The sequence below is a fragment of the Canis lupus genome, chromosome 30 (assembly GCF_048164855.1).
Source record: "Canis lupus baileyi chromosome 30, mCanLup2.hap1, whole genome shotgun sequence".
In the NCBI taxonomy this organism is placed as follows: Eukaryota; Metazoa; Chordata; class Mammalia; order Carnivora; family Canidae; genus Canis; species Canis lupus.
This window is the reverse complement of record NC_132867.1, coordinates 9126356-9141502: the sequence shown is the minus strand read 5'-3', so window position 1 is coordinate 9141502 and position 15147 is coordinate 9126356. Positions and strand designations below refer to the sequence as shown.

Genomic DNA, 15147 nt, shown 5'->3' with positions numbered 1-15147 from the left:
TGGCCCAGGTTGCTAATGTAGACTATTGGGAAGTTACCTGAATGCAACTGGGTAATATATAGCAGAGCCAAGAAAATGGGTTTGTAGTATCTTTTTACTTTCTTACAAAACACAGAAACATAACTATACAGTCACAAAAGCTCCAATGATTCATTAATAACAATAATAAATATTTATTTGATTTAAAGAAAAAATTATGCATCTTCCATATATTAAATGTTTTCTGAAGAAAGATATATTTTAAAACATCTTTAAATCTTGAATAGTTTCATGACTAGTAAGAGAAGAAAATGAAAAGAAAAATAAATACTTTCATGAATATTATGAGAGGTTTAAATAATGATTAAATAATTTTAGCAGAGACTTAGCAAGTGGGATAAAATGATAGAAACAATTACGATTTTACAATATACAGGTTGTGCCATTGCTTTTTTGAAATGCATATTTACAAAGAATTGTTTGGATCCTATAGAATAATTATAAATATTATTAAAATGATTAGTTTAAAAGCAGTGTGTGATAATTATTCCTTTAAGTCTTTCATGTCTCATTTTGATGGTAAAGAATGACAGATAGGCAACTTCTACCTTTTTTTGGTCTCACATTTCGGGTTTCAAATATTGCCTCCAACTTCTCCAACCTTCAAGAAGAGAAAATTTCTTTTTTCTTTTTCTTTCTTTTCTTTCTTTTCTTTCTTTTCTTTCTTCTTTCTTTCTTTCTTTCTTTCTTTCTTTCTTTCTTTCTTTCTTTCTTTCTTTCTTTCTTTCTTTCTCTTCTTTCTTTCTTTTCTTTCTTTTAGATTTTATTTATTTATTTGTGAGAGGCGCACAGAGAGAGGCAGAGACATGGCAGAGGGAGAAGCAGGCTCCATGCAGGAAGCCTGATGTGGGACTTGATCCTGGAACCCCGAGATCACGACCTGAGCCAAAGGCAGATGCTCAACCGCTGAGCCACCCAGGTGCCCCTAAAATTTACCATTTTCAAAAATTCACACAGGATTGTAGTTCCACATAATTTCTATTGACTCTCATAGGAACTGTATTGGTCAGTTTCACAGTATGTGTAACCTTTCAGTAAGGTGAAGAAATCTCAGTATTATGGATAGCAGGAAGATTTTAAGACAATGCATATATGAGCAGCAATTTTTGCAATAGTAACAGCAATCTCCCAGTTACTCTATATGGATGTTAAAGATAATGATCTTACTATATAGGTAAATACACTGCTTTTAAACCTCTAGCCACTCTAACTGAATAGTTATAAAAATAGGTTACTTGTTTATTAGGCAGAAGTCTAACAACCAAGCAAATTCTGCTTGACATTTCAAGTAAGCATTCTGTTGGATCCCTGCTCATGGTCCATTCTCTTTCCATTGAGGTGACACATTAGGATGGTAAAAGGCTTAAATCAAGTAGGTTGCTTGCTACCCTTGAATGCTAGCAAATATGAATTTAGGGGTAGCAAAATAAATGAGATTAGATTGGACTCACATCAACAAAACAATACAAAAATACACTGGGCATTTAGAAAGGTTGTTTACTTGGGTTACTAATTACCTAAGTTGAAGCTCAAGGTTTCCTAATGTTCTGTCTTGTATCAAGGAAATGCATATTCTCTCCTTTGTCATACTCAAGGAGTATGCAAGCAGCACTTAGAAAACTTATATTGAAAAAGAGAGATGAAGGAAGACACAAGGTTACCTTTTGTATTATTATATCAAGCAAAATATTCAGCACTTAAACCAAGTGAGTTTCTAAATGCCAATTTGAAAACCATGAAAAGTCTTCAACAAATATATTACAATCAAGAAGAGTAGGCTAAATATTTTTTCACATCATTTACCAGTGATTGTTGTAAATGTACTTCCACCTTAATTAATAAAAGATGATTTCAAAATGAATAAATCACAAAGGATTTCCTTCCAGCACTTGGCCTAATGATGAATAAATGAAGACAAGAGAATTCTATTGAAACATGAAAACTTTTTTCTTCTTAAAGGTGAGCTAAAGTAGTTTTTAAAAATACACAAGGAAAATATGTTTCCCTGAAAAGAAAAATCTTCATTTACTATATTCGACATTAAAGCTAAGAGAAATCTGTGGAAATAAATTCTCTTTAAAGACTTTTTTATTTGTAGTCATTCAGATGAACAGATTGAGGACAAGAGTATTTTCCCCTATGGGTTTAAAAATATTAAAAATAAATGCAGTTAATACAACAAAGGAGTCAACCAAGTGAAATAGTCAGTGTTATAGAATGGTGAGATAGCAATAATCACAACAAAGTTTTAAAACGGGAAGGAGGTAAAAATGCAATTTACTGTTGTGTTAAGTTTTATATACTTATTTAGGAGAATGTGTCAGCATATTTTAGGCACCCACATATATTTCGATGTTGAGACTAACTACAGTTAAAGGGAATGTTTTAGGAAAGAGAGATGTCCTTGCCACTTTATTAGTGTCCAGTACTATGATTGACTGAAGGTGGTGAAGAAAGCATTATACTTGGAATACTGAGGTCAAGCTTCAGTCATTAAACTCTTGGTGCTCTTGTGCATGCACATCCCAAAGCTTTCAATTCTTTTGTGGGAAATAAAGAAGACATTTAAACAGAAGATCTCCAAGGCATCTACTGGTGTTAATTTTTGCTTAAAAAAATCCTGTGGCATGATATCAAATAAAAAGAGAAACAAAGAAAGTTCTACAAATCATAAGAAACCCACACAACTTTGTATGGCATCATTTAGTTATAGGAGTTTTCGAATTTCAACAATTACAAGAAGATTGTCAAAATAAATTAAAGCAAAACAAAACACGTCTACTTCTTTAAACATAGAAAGAAGAAAACAGAGAGGAGCTAGCATGAAAGTGTTTTCATTCTATTTAGCTGAGATAGAGTTTCAAATAAAAATAAGGAAGTGATGGGTTGAGTTGACTTGAGAAGAACTGCTGATAAAAAGCTATCATCCAATGTATGATGAAATGTCACAAAGAAACACACAGGCTCAGTATCAAAGTCAGACAAACTCAAACTTTCTATATCATTTTTCAAAGAATAAGAGAACATAATAAATCAGAATACTGTAAACATTTTTCACTAGGCATGGATTGAAAAGCCTTTTAAAGGTTAATTAGCTACTTCATCTTTCCCTATTTCAATGACAACAGTTCCTCACAAAAATAAAAGATTTCAGGTATTCAATTTCAAGTCTTCACTTTGTGGTTCATTGTATTTAGAAAGTAATATACTTGAACAAAATTTTGAATTTGGTAGAACTTCTCAGCTAGCCAGCTCTGTGTGTGTAATTTGAATCATTCTACCTACATGTGAAAAATCCAAATTTTCACATAACTCTTCTGTACATGATACACTACAAGGGTTGCTTTTGGGATGAAAGTGCAAATAAAAAAAAAATTCTTTGTTGTCTCTTAATCTTAATATGTCTATTGCATTACTGACATAAATTATTGAAAACTGATAGACTTTAGCTGGGGTAGGCACTTTTCAATAGTTCCATCTTTTCAACAATACTTATGTCATATTTAACCTGCTGAAATCTTTCCTAACCAGAAATTGAATCAATCCACTTAATGAGACAAATATAGATTCAAGCTCAGAAAGGTCCAAAACTTTTTAAAAATACATTTACAATCTGTAACTATAAGGAAAATAATATTTTAGCTTCTAATTTACACTCTGTCTAGTATAATTAATGAAACAACCTCTTCCAATAGAAGTCTTTGTTGAATTTTAGAATGTAATTTATTTCTAGTCACGTTAAGTTTTAAATGACACTGCATTGTAGAACTATGTAAGTAAATAAAATAAATAATAGCAGATAAAATTAATAGAAATATGAGAGGATTCAGTGGTTAGCATTTTGGCAACGTAACACAATTTTATTGAGACACAATTTTAAACCAATACAGAAGCTTGTTGTATATATTTCTGATCTGCAGGTGAATTTTATTGTAGTCTAGCAATGTAGATGGTTTCCTTGAATCAGAATGAGTCAATCTTTAATTTAACCCTGGACTACCATTTTGGGAAGCTTTTATGCAATTTCAATATGATTTTTTGCCCTTTTTGCCCTTCCCATTTTGGGAAGCTTTTATGCAATTTCAATATGATTTTTTGCCCTTCTCAAAAAACATTCTTTAAAATTCTAAATATAGAAACACTGGGAGATCATATGGAAGAATTTATCAAAGCACTTGCAAGAGACACAAAGTTTATTAAATTTCATTTCTTTTTGAGAATTGAAATTTCTGAACTAAATATTCTAAAGTAGGATAAATTAAAAAAATGTGCTACAGAATTCTTGGGGGCTTTTTAGCGGAAATACTGAAGCAACAGTAACATTTCTCTTCTATTTTCTTCTATTATTTATTTTCCAATTTTCTATTACCTTATCTTTCCTTAAAATACTTGTTTTTGCACCCAACTATTTCCATTATAAATATACATACAAATATATCCAAATTCACACACACACACACACCCACTCACACACACCCACACACACAATTTCCCCTACAAATTAACTCATATGACCATCTTCTTGATTTCCTGCTTGCTTGGTTAGCTTCCTATTTTGCCTTAGTGGAAAATATTGCACCTTTTATTTTATTTTTTTTTAAGCAAAAGATATAGCAAGTACATGGTAAAGCTTCGGTTGAGGGAAAATGTGGTATCTTCCATAGCAGAATATACTCCACCAGAATGTAAGCTCTATGAAAGGCAGGAATTTGACTTTTACAGCACTTATGCTCATTTTACCATTTATACTAAAGGTGTTCAACATGTCTTCAGAATAAATTAATTGATATGTTGACTATTTTCCTATTTCCTGAAGCCTCCAGATTGTTTAAATGTATTAAAAGGAGCCATTGAATGTACTTACCCAAATAATTAGGGAATTTGGGCCAAATGTCAAGGGAGAATTATTTTTATTTTTCAATTCATAAAGTAATTAGTAGATTCACTTTGTAAGGCAATAAACAAATTATCATGTCTTAAGTGACAGACATTATTTAGAAGGTCTTTTCTCCAATGCTATCTTATTTTCTACTCATGAGGATAACAAATTTAACTCTTTGCTAGGAATCTTTGTCTTCATGAACTGCTTCATAAGTCTGAGAAATACTGCAGACCCTCCTCCTCATTCCATACCCCTTTAAAATAATGTGTAGATAAAATATGTTCATCTGTGGTCAAGGTCTGTAAACAGTAACTCTTCATTTTTTCCTTATGTTTAGGACTACTCTCTTCCCTTATTTATACCTAAGAGGTTTAATAACAATGTTTCTTTTATCATTTGAATACAAAAAGGTAATCCTTCCCTATTCTCTGATTGAATTATTACAAAATAGCAAGCTTGTAAACATTTTCATAACACAGCTAAAATATACAGAAGATTTATATTCCCTTCCTCTATAACTTTTATATATCATGGTGACTGAATAGCCTAGACCATATTTTCCTCATAAGAGTCAGCAAGCTCCATATGTTCAGAGCTAAATAAAATATTGCCACATGGTAAATGGCCAAAGGTCCCTTAGGTCTGTTTTAACAGGATTCGCCAAATATCCTTGGCATATCTAGTGCTAATGCAGGTACTACTCAAGGTAATGTGTTTTGCCCTAGGTTTCCCAATTGCGGTTTTTTCTTTCCCTATCTGATGAAAAGTATAGCAAAATTCTTATTTTGGATTTTGGTTTTGCTCCAAAGAGACCATTTAATTGGATAATAGAAAACCGTTAGATTTAGGAACTTAAGATAATGATCTCATGCGGCAGGAAAATCTCATGATATAAGGAAGTAACATATTTAATCTCTTCCTGATCACTGATTAGGATGGCCATTAACAAACATTGCTTTGAATGTAATAATGTGTCATATAGCCTCTCTTAGAGCCAATAACATTCCCCTTTGTTGACATCTGGTGTTTTACATGCTATTTTGATGATTTACCGATTATATCTGGAGTATAGCACAAGACTCTGCTAGCACATTGTTTTGTATAAGCCTATTAAATAGCTGAAAGTGTTATATTGAGATATATGGACAGTTTATTGGGTTTGGGTATAAAAAATCAAAAGGTTTGTGGATATCATAAACTGATTCTCAAATTTATGTGATGTGAAAATAGATCCAGAATAGCCAGAACAACACTGAAATAGAACAAATTTGAAGGACTGACATGATTCAACTTCAAGACTTCTATAAAGTTATAATAATAAGGATAGTTTAGTAATTCCCCAAGAAAGGGCAAATAGACTAATGGAATAAAACAGTCAACTGACCTTTGACAAAGGAGCAAAGGCAATAATGAAGCAAAGTCTCCTTAACAAACGGTACTGGAAAATGTGGACATCACATGCAATAAAGAGTCTAGACACAGACCTTATACCTTTCACAAAAATGGAAACTCATAAATGGATCACAAATCTAAATACAAAATTGTGAACCTCCTAGATAGCAACATAGAAAAAAAACTAGATGGCCTTGGGTATGGCAATGACTTTTTAGATACAATACATAAGGCACGATCCATAACAGAAATAATTGATAAGCTGGACTTCATTAAAATTAAAAATTTCTGCTCTGTGACAGGCACTTAAGAGAATGAGAAGATAAGCCACACTGGGAGAAAATATTTGAAAAAGACATTTCTGATAAAAGAATATTCTGCAAAATACACAAAGAACTCTTAATATTCATCAATAAGAAAACAACTTAATTTAAATGATGAGCAAAAGGGACGCTGGGTGGCTCAGCGGTTGAGGGTCTGCCTGCAGCTCAGGACATGATCCCAGGGTCCAGAATCAAGTCCTGCATCAGGCTCCCTGAGGGGTGCCTGCTTCTCCCTCTGCCTGTATCTCTCTCTGCCTCTCTCTCTGCATCTTTCATAAATAAATAAATAAAATCTTTTAAAATAATAATGAGCCAAAGATGTGAACAGGGACCTTACCAAAGAAGATATATAGATGATAAGCAAGCATAGAAAAGGATGCTCCACACCATATATCATTAGGAAAATGTAAATTTGAACAAGATACCATTAAAAAAAAACAAAAAAAAAAAACAAAAAAAAAAAACAAACAAAAAAAAAAAAGATACCATTAACATCTATAGGAATGTCCGTAATTAGGAACAGTAACAATACCAAATGCTGATGAGAATGGTACAACAGAAATTCCTATTCATCACTGGTGGGAATGCAAAATGGCACAGCCACTATGAAAGACAGTTTGCCATCAAAGGGTTTGATTAAAGGAAATTTCATTTGAAAAAAAAAGAAGCAATATGCAGGGAAAATATTTAAAAGTCAGCTATTCTGCAAGACCCATTTCCATAGATCATCTATGAATAAGCCTCTTAAACCTGTTTTTGCTTTTTTTCAATGAAACGATCTATACTACTGACTTTCATATATGAATAAACTTTGGATGCACTGTTTTGTATTTTGAAAATGTTGATTTCTAAGTTATTCTATGAGCAGTTATATACTGCATATATTCAAATGTGTTTAATATAGCTTGAATATATTCATAGATCTATGGATTTTTAAGTGAACCACAAGAAGAGAAAAATATGTATATTTCAGATTTTGGGATTCTCAGGAAAGTGATTGGAAAATATCTTGATAGGTGATTACTGTGTGTAGAGATAGGCAATTCCCCCTGCTGTGACTCCCATAAACAATGCTTCTACCATCTCATGAAGTTGGGCTATCTGTACCTACCAGGTAGGTACATATCTGAACAGGAATCAGAACACATGTCCAATAACATACTGAGGCAGTTGTAAAATTTCAACCAGGCTGCACTTTATTTTTAAGATAACCACTGAAGCTTATAATTACCCATATGTATTTCCAATTTAATGAAAAGATTTCATATAAATTAAAAATATGTTTATAGACATTGTGAGTTATTGGAAAGGGACTGTCTATAATAAGTAGATCTAATTTTAAATTCTGGCGTAATTTTAATTTGATGTATGATCTTGGGAAAATAACACTTCTTTGACCTCAGCTTTTATACAGATAAAAGAGAAAGTAAAAATTAGCCAACTGATTTATGTTAATTATGAAGGGAGATAATGTATTTTAATGACCTTAGGACAATCGTGCTCAGTATACAATCATTTTCATTATTATACCTTTAAAATATTTTTCTCTAATATATACTTTTTCAGTATATATTACTTATATACTTCAAATATATATTATTTCTTTGTAGTATATCATTCAAGTTAGGAAGTCTATCTTAAAAATACTGATGTGTAATTATTAAGGCAATGATCATTCTAGGCTTTTTTTTTTTAAGATCTAATTTATTTATCCATAAGAGACGCACAGAAAGAGGCAGAGACACAGGCAGAGGGAGAAGCAGGCTCCCTGCAGGGAGCCCGATGTGGGACTGGATGCCTGGGCTCCGGGATCATGACCTGAGCCAAAGGCAGACACTCAACCGCTAAGTCACCCAGGCATCCCTCTATTTTTTTTTTTTTTTATTTTTATTTCAGTTATCACCTACACATATTGGCATAAGGTTAGTTTCTGACAGTATTCCCCTACCTGCTTATTGCATTATCACCACATTTTCTATGGTACCTAACTAATTCTTTCAAATTGTATTTTTCCAAATTGCTAATGCTGACATATCTAATGAAGATCATATTCTATAGAAATTTCAATGACAAACATTGAAAAAGAGAGAAAGAACCTGAAAATAAATAACTCTTATACTCAGCATTGCCTTTTCCCTTATATATGATTTTGTCAAAGTTAACACCACTGTTCCATCTTTGAGGCACTTTTAAGTAGATAAGGATTAGGTGTCATGCCTGCTTATGGCTTGATGTGATAAGATTTTAATTCCAAAGACCATGTATATAATGATATATATTTATTCAAGTTTGTGTGTATATATAAACAATTTTGTACCTTCAATATTTTATCAGAAGAAGCTTCTTTGTTTTTGAAGCATATGATGTTAAACAGAATTTACCACCATTAAAGTTCAACTGGAAATATATTTAATATGTTACGCCAAATGCCCTTTATTTCTAACCTATTTAAATTCGCTAAAATAGAAGACTCAATATATTTTTCTACCTGAAGAGGAGAGAGGTTAGGTGACACAATGAATTAATGTTAAGGCTGTCTCTTTTCATCTCTGAAGATCTGAAGGTCACATTTACTTATATTGACTTACAAATGGGAAGTATAGTGGTTCCAGAAATCACCCATATACCACACAAATTACCAATCATGGAGATCTACACTCAGAAGCATTCCAAAACAACCAGGGAAAATGTCACAGATTAAAAACAAAACAAAACAAAAACCCACTAAGTCTTTACAAGTTTTTTGTAGGAGGCATGATGAGTTCTAACTGTATTTCTTAATGCCCTCCATAATGTTATATAGTGATAAGGCTTAGTAATCCTTTTTCCATTTACTCTTTTCTTTTTAATTTATTGAGAAAACTAAGAAATAAAAAAACCCAAGTAAGCTAGTCAAGGTCAAGGTCACAGAGTAAATTAGAGCAAGACTCAGAGGGAGTCCTTAGGTGCACTGAATCTCTTTGTCAAAGTCAGTGAAATCACTGCAATACACTGAAATTATTTGCTTTGTTGATTTCTCTATCACCTCATGTCACTCTTCTGAGCGAACATGTAAACTTTTAATGTTTTAATGCTTACTTTTAATTAAGGTTTAATGTTTATTTTTTCTTTGTTGTGATTTATTTAAATTACTGCTGTATTTTCAAGTCCATTTATATAGTAAAATGTTCATAGAATATATAACCATGACTATTATCAAAACAAGCAAAAAAGGGATATCTTAAGTAGTTTCAGGTACATAGCTTTAGCTTTAGCTTATCGTGTATCATAAGCCTGGAGGTTATTTTGTTTTTCTTTGAACCCTGAAAAATATATTTCCTACATTTCCTAGTTTCTCTTCTTTGTGGCTCAGAGAATCGTAAGGTGGCTCTGGTCAAGCAACCTGGCTTAGAATATGGTCTGTTGGGTGCCTGGGTGGCTCAGTGATTGAGCATCTGCCTTCCGCTCAGGTCATGATACCAGGGTCCTAGGATGGAGTCCTGCACTGGGCTCCCTGCATGGAGCCTGCTTCTCCCTTTGCCTATGTCTCTGCCTTTATGTCTCTCATGAATAAATAAAAAAATAATTTTTAAAAGAAAATTATTTCTTTATAGAGCTGTCTCAAGTATACAGAGGATTGGGAATAATCTCTTCTAAACATAGACTTTTGAGACTGGCCTAGGAAGTTGAGTGGTAAACTAGAGAAGGTGATGCTGAATCTTCAAACAGATGCTCATGACGCCAAATGTTCATACACCACAGCCAATGACATCTCATCCCTGTCTAAACCCATACAACTACCACCATGAGATTAAACAGAGAGCTCTATTCCTTCCACACATTTTTTTTTTCTAGTGGGATATTTGCTTTGTAATACACTTATTTTTTTCTTTAATGTGCTATCTTTTGTTCAATCAAGTAGATGGGACAGTGAAACTTATCTTGTATCCATTCAATTTCAAACTTCACGTGTGTTTCTGCTGTTTAATCACTTCACTTCAAATGGGAAATTGTTCGAAGTATGTAAGGCTATCATTTTTAATGGTGTTCATTTTATTTATAAGAAAAATTTGTGTTCACTCGTCTAAAAAGTTACTGTACAACAATGGTAATTACAAAAATATTCATGAGAAGAGGATATGGTACTTAAAATATATATTCAATATTCACATATCCATATGATTTTATATTTATAAATGGGAAATAACAATTTTTCATAGTACAAAACAACCTGAATAAAGCTATTCCCTATATTCTTAATATGAATGAATGAGTGATCCTGAATGATCTTTTTTTTTTCCCACTATAAAGGGTATAACTACAAGTTAAGCTGATGTGGAAGGAGGTAGATGATGATGATGGTGAATGATGATAAATAAGAAGATCTATCTATCTATCTATCTATCTATCTATCTATCTATCTATCTATCATCTATCTATCTTTTTGACCACAATTTTAACACCTCTATATTTCCCACACTTTGTCTTGTCCCATTAATAGAGTCTCTCTCTAGTCTACATTTTTAAGTGTCAATCTCTTCAAAAATTTTTACTTCATGCCTACTTTGTCTTACTTATTATTTTCTCTGTCACATTTATCAGCTATAAACATAATTTTCTAAAGACCAACAGATAATTCTCTAAGAGATACCCACACCTTCAGTTATTTACTCTTCTATCACTAGTTATTTTCTCAAACTAGACACATTGTATAACCCCACATCTTCAAAGCATGCTTTTACTTCCAGTCTGTTTCTGAACGTTTTTATTGGTTTGTTTTTACTCTTTTTCCCTTTATATATATTCAGAAATATTGTTTAAATTACATATAAAAATGCAAATTTTAATTTGCATCTTAGTTTTCTCAAATTTCTTAGTGTATTCTGCCCTGAAATAAGATTATATTAAACCGATATCTTAAAAATGTAAATCCAATAATTTCCCCAACCCATATCCTAACAATATATTTATACCTATAAAACTCAAAGACATTGCAAACATTCATAGGAAACGAGATGCATTTATTTCTAGCATGGCTAAAACAAATTCTTTTAAGACCAGAGCCAGATATATTGTACTGTGATTCTTCCACTTACAAAATTGAGAGGGTGCAAAATCTCTAAATTTCTAAATTATTTTTCATCCAAATTACATTCAGTATTTATTTGAACTGTGTTGCTACCCACCAAAGTGATTTGTTTTCACTGAAATGAAAATAAGAAACTTAACACAGAGAAATACATTTATTTGATTTTTTTCTTAGGTTCATAGCCAACATTGTAATTGTTCTTTAGTTCTTTTTTTCAATGTTTTCCTAGTATTACTAGGAAATAAAAAGATAATATTTTGACATTATATACGTCTTCATTTGTGATCTTTTGTTCAGTTACGCTATAGGCTATCACAGTCATGTTTTTCTGACTTTTAGACTTTACATCTCAGATTTATTTAGCATACTTTTCCCTCTGTTCACAAATATTGGTCCCATGAGATTTGATGAAATATGCATAATTTCTAATGTCTAGCAAGTTGTTTGACTTTTAAGTACATTTGTATCATAAAACTACTTTGCCTAAACTTTATATTATTACATCTGATGATGCTGAAAAATGTAAAGTTGATTACAAACTTTTCAGACAATTTCAGATGATCTGCCATTTTTAAAGTGGGTAAATTAATTAGTTTGCCCGTTTGCTTCCTTTTTTCTTAGAGAAAATTTAGTTGTTTATTCAAATATATTTATATTTACATTTTATTGAATTATTTATTCACCGAACCTGTCTGTAGGAGTAAGTTGTTTTTTTTTTTCCTTTCTTGCCAAATTAGAAATTAGAGCTATCCCTTTTAAAAATTCCTTTCTGAATCTTCTAAAACTCTTTGCTTATGGTTTAAAAGGATCATTACTAGCTTTATAAGGACTCCATTTTTTTAGCTTTTGTTTCTCTAAAATACTCATAATTAGGTGTATATAATTAATTCTTTCATTAAAATTGTCTTAATTGCTTTTGTTTCAATAAAAATGACAAACAAATACTTGGAGGCTGTTTAATGCCTTAATTATTCCCCATGAGTTAAATTACACAGTAAGGACCAGATTCATAAAATATTTTATGCACCATTTCCTTCAGGACTTTAAACATTTTCCTCAAAGTAGAGATTTCTGAGCAAAATACAAATAATTCTGATTTATAATAATAGAGAGAATTTACTTTTCCCTTATATATTTCACTATATGCTATGTACAACTTCAGAGGAACAATTCACTGATAATGAAATATGCAGTGGCCTAACAAATTACTACGAATTTTTTTCTTCTAAATTATAGAATGTTGCAGATAATGACAAGATAGGCTTAGACACAAGCATCAATAGGCATGTCATTTGGTATAAATTGTGTCACAATTAGATTAAAAGAACATCTGGGCAGCCCGGATGGCTCAGCGGTTTAGCGCCACCTTCAGCCCAGGGTGTGATCCTGGAGACGGGGGGATCGAATTTCATGTCAGGCTCCTTGGATGGAGCCTGCTTCTCCCTCTGCCTGTGTCTCTGCCTCTCTTTGTGTCTCTCATGAATAAATAAATAAAATCTTAAAAAACAAACAAACAAACAAAAAAAACTCTAGATTAAAAGAACATCTGAGGATGCCATAGCAGAACTACATTGTCATCATGCAGGTTAGATTTCATAAGCATTTACTCAAGTTGGGAGGTTCAGAAATGCTGAAATGAAGGACAGTACCCTTTGCTTTTGAATTCCATTTGTACTGAATTATCGGCTATTACTAACTGATTCGTTTTCTCTACTCGTGTTTTTCACATCCTCCTCATCAAAAATTACTAGTTTTCTATATTATTGTCACTAAGCTTTGCAAGATGACTGGCTAACATAAGTAAGGTTTCTAAATTATCTTTTCCAGTGAGCTTGTTTCCATTTTAAGAAGACTCTTCAATGTTTCATGTCAAAATTGGGACTGTTTTTGAGAATTTCTTGTAGGCTGGTAGAACTAGTAATCTATTTAATAAAGTGGAATTATTAAAGTAGTTAACAAATAATAAAACAAGAATTTCCATGAGCATGCCTCCTCCATTCTTTGCCCCTCCCATTTTATTTTCTTTACTTCCTACCCTTACCTAAAAATCATTATTTATGCCAGCTCTACTGGAATGTAAATTTACATACAACAGGAATTTTTGTTGTTCACTTTTTTAGCCCCAACAACTACCTTAGTACCTGACATAGTAGAAATTTAATACTTTTGTATGACAAATAAATGCTTCCTAGGCACAAGACCATAGGGCTCAGACGTTTAGGTGCTCAAGAAGAATGTTATTTTCATACAGTTCATACAAATGTGTTTCTTCTAGTTCTACATTTTAAATCTTGTTTTATATGTTTATAAAGTTGTGTTACTATATTTACCATCTAAGTACTTCTCTTCCCCCAAATACATTCAAATGTTAACTTTCTAAGTCAAATATCACTCTATGAATTTGTATTTGCAGTGTCATTTAATGAACCAACTAAAAATGCTCATTTCTCCTCTTTCTCTAGGTTTAAAGAAACCTTTGTTTTTCTTCTATGCAACATTGGGGTTTAAAATTCTGGTGACAAATGTAGGAGATTTAGAGCCAGAAAAACTTGTGTTTGAGTCTGAGCTTTATCCCCTGCTTCCTGTATTATATTGGGAGTCTGTTTACCATCCCAAGAGCCTTAGTTACATCTTCTGTAAACTGGAAATCATAATCCTGTTCAAGCCACATCACAGAATCAAGAGGATGAATAAACTTTGAAATTGCTTTATAAACATTAGAGATTTATGCTTTTGGTTTTTTTTCTATCAAACCAAGTTCTAAAACATTTCTTTGAAATATTATTATGTAAGAAATCTTCAATTCTTGCATCCAATTCAACTATATTTGTAAATGGGATAGTTGGAATATTAAACTTAATACAATCAAGGACTCTAATTCTGTACAAACATTTCTGCTAATGTCTTTAGTATCATTTCATAAAATTTTGCCAAGTGCAGTTTGGGAATATCAAAGAAGGTATGGATTTCTCTGGAAAAAAGTTTAAAATTTATTCTGGAAAAAAGTGAAAATGAAATAAAAGGGGGTTAGATAATTCAGGAAGAGTGTGAGAACAGTCATTTATCTATCCAGCATTTTCTAAACCAAATAAATAATTTTTAAAATCCTAACAACAAAGAGATTTTAAATACAAAAAATCAGAGCTGGAATCTAAGGGTTGGCATATCCAAATTCCATAAATTTTGAGGAATTTCAGATTGTCATTGTACATATAATAAATGATTAAGAAAAGTTTATAAGGAGGGGCAAGACGGCGGAAGAGTAGGGTCCCCAAGTCCCCTGTCCCCACCAAATTACCTAGATAACCTTCAAATTATCCTGAAAATCTATTAATTCGGCCTGAGATTTAAAGAGAGACCAGCTGGAACGCTACAGTGAGAAGAGTTCGCGCTTCTACCAAGGTAGAAGACGGGGGAAAAGAAATAAAGACACAAAAGGCCTC

The 15147-nt window shown here is 32.1% G+C and overlaps 1 long non-coding RNA gene across 5 annotated transcripts in view; it reads left to right on the top strand.

Moving 5' to 3' along the window:
- The window catches only part of LOC140621450 (uncharacterized), a 72534-nt gene extending 58107 nt beyond the window's left edge, over positions 1-14427 (top strand). For 2 of the 5 annotated variants that reach the window (XR_012021149.1, XR_012021143.1), the window contains one exon: positions 14167-14411. This is a non-coding gene — a long non-coding RNA (uncharacterized lncRNA). Of the gene's footprint in view, positions 1-14166 lie in introns of all 5 variants that reach the window. The other 3 variants (XR_012021148.1, XR_012021151.1, XR_012021150.1) reach the window with 3 other exon arrangements.
- Positions 14428-15147: the final 720 nt, after the last annotated feature.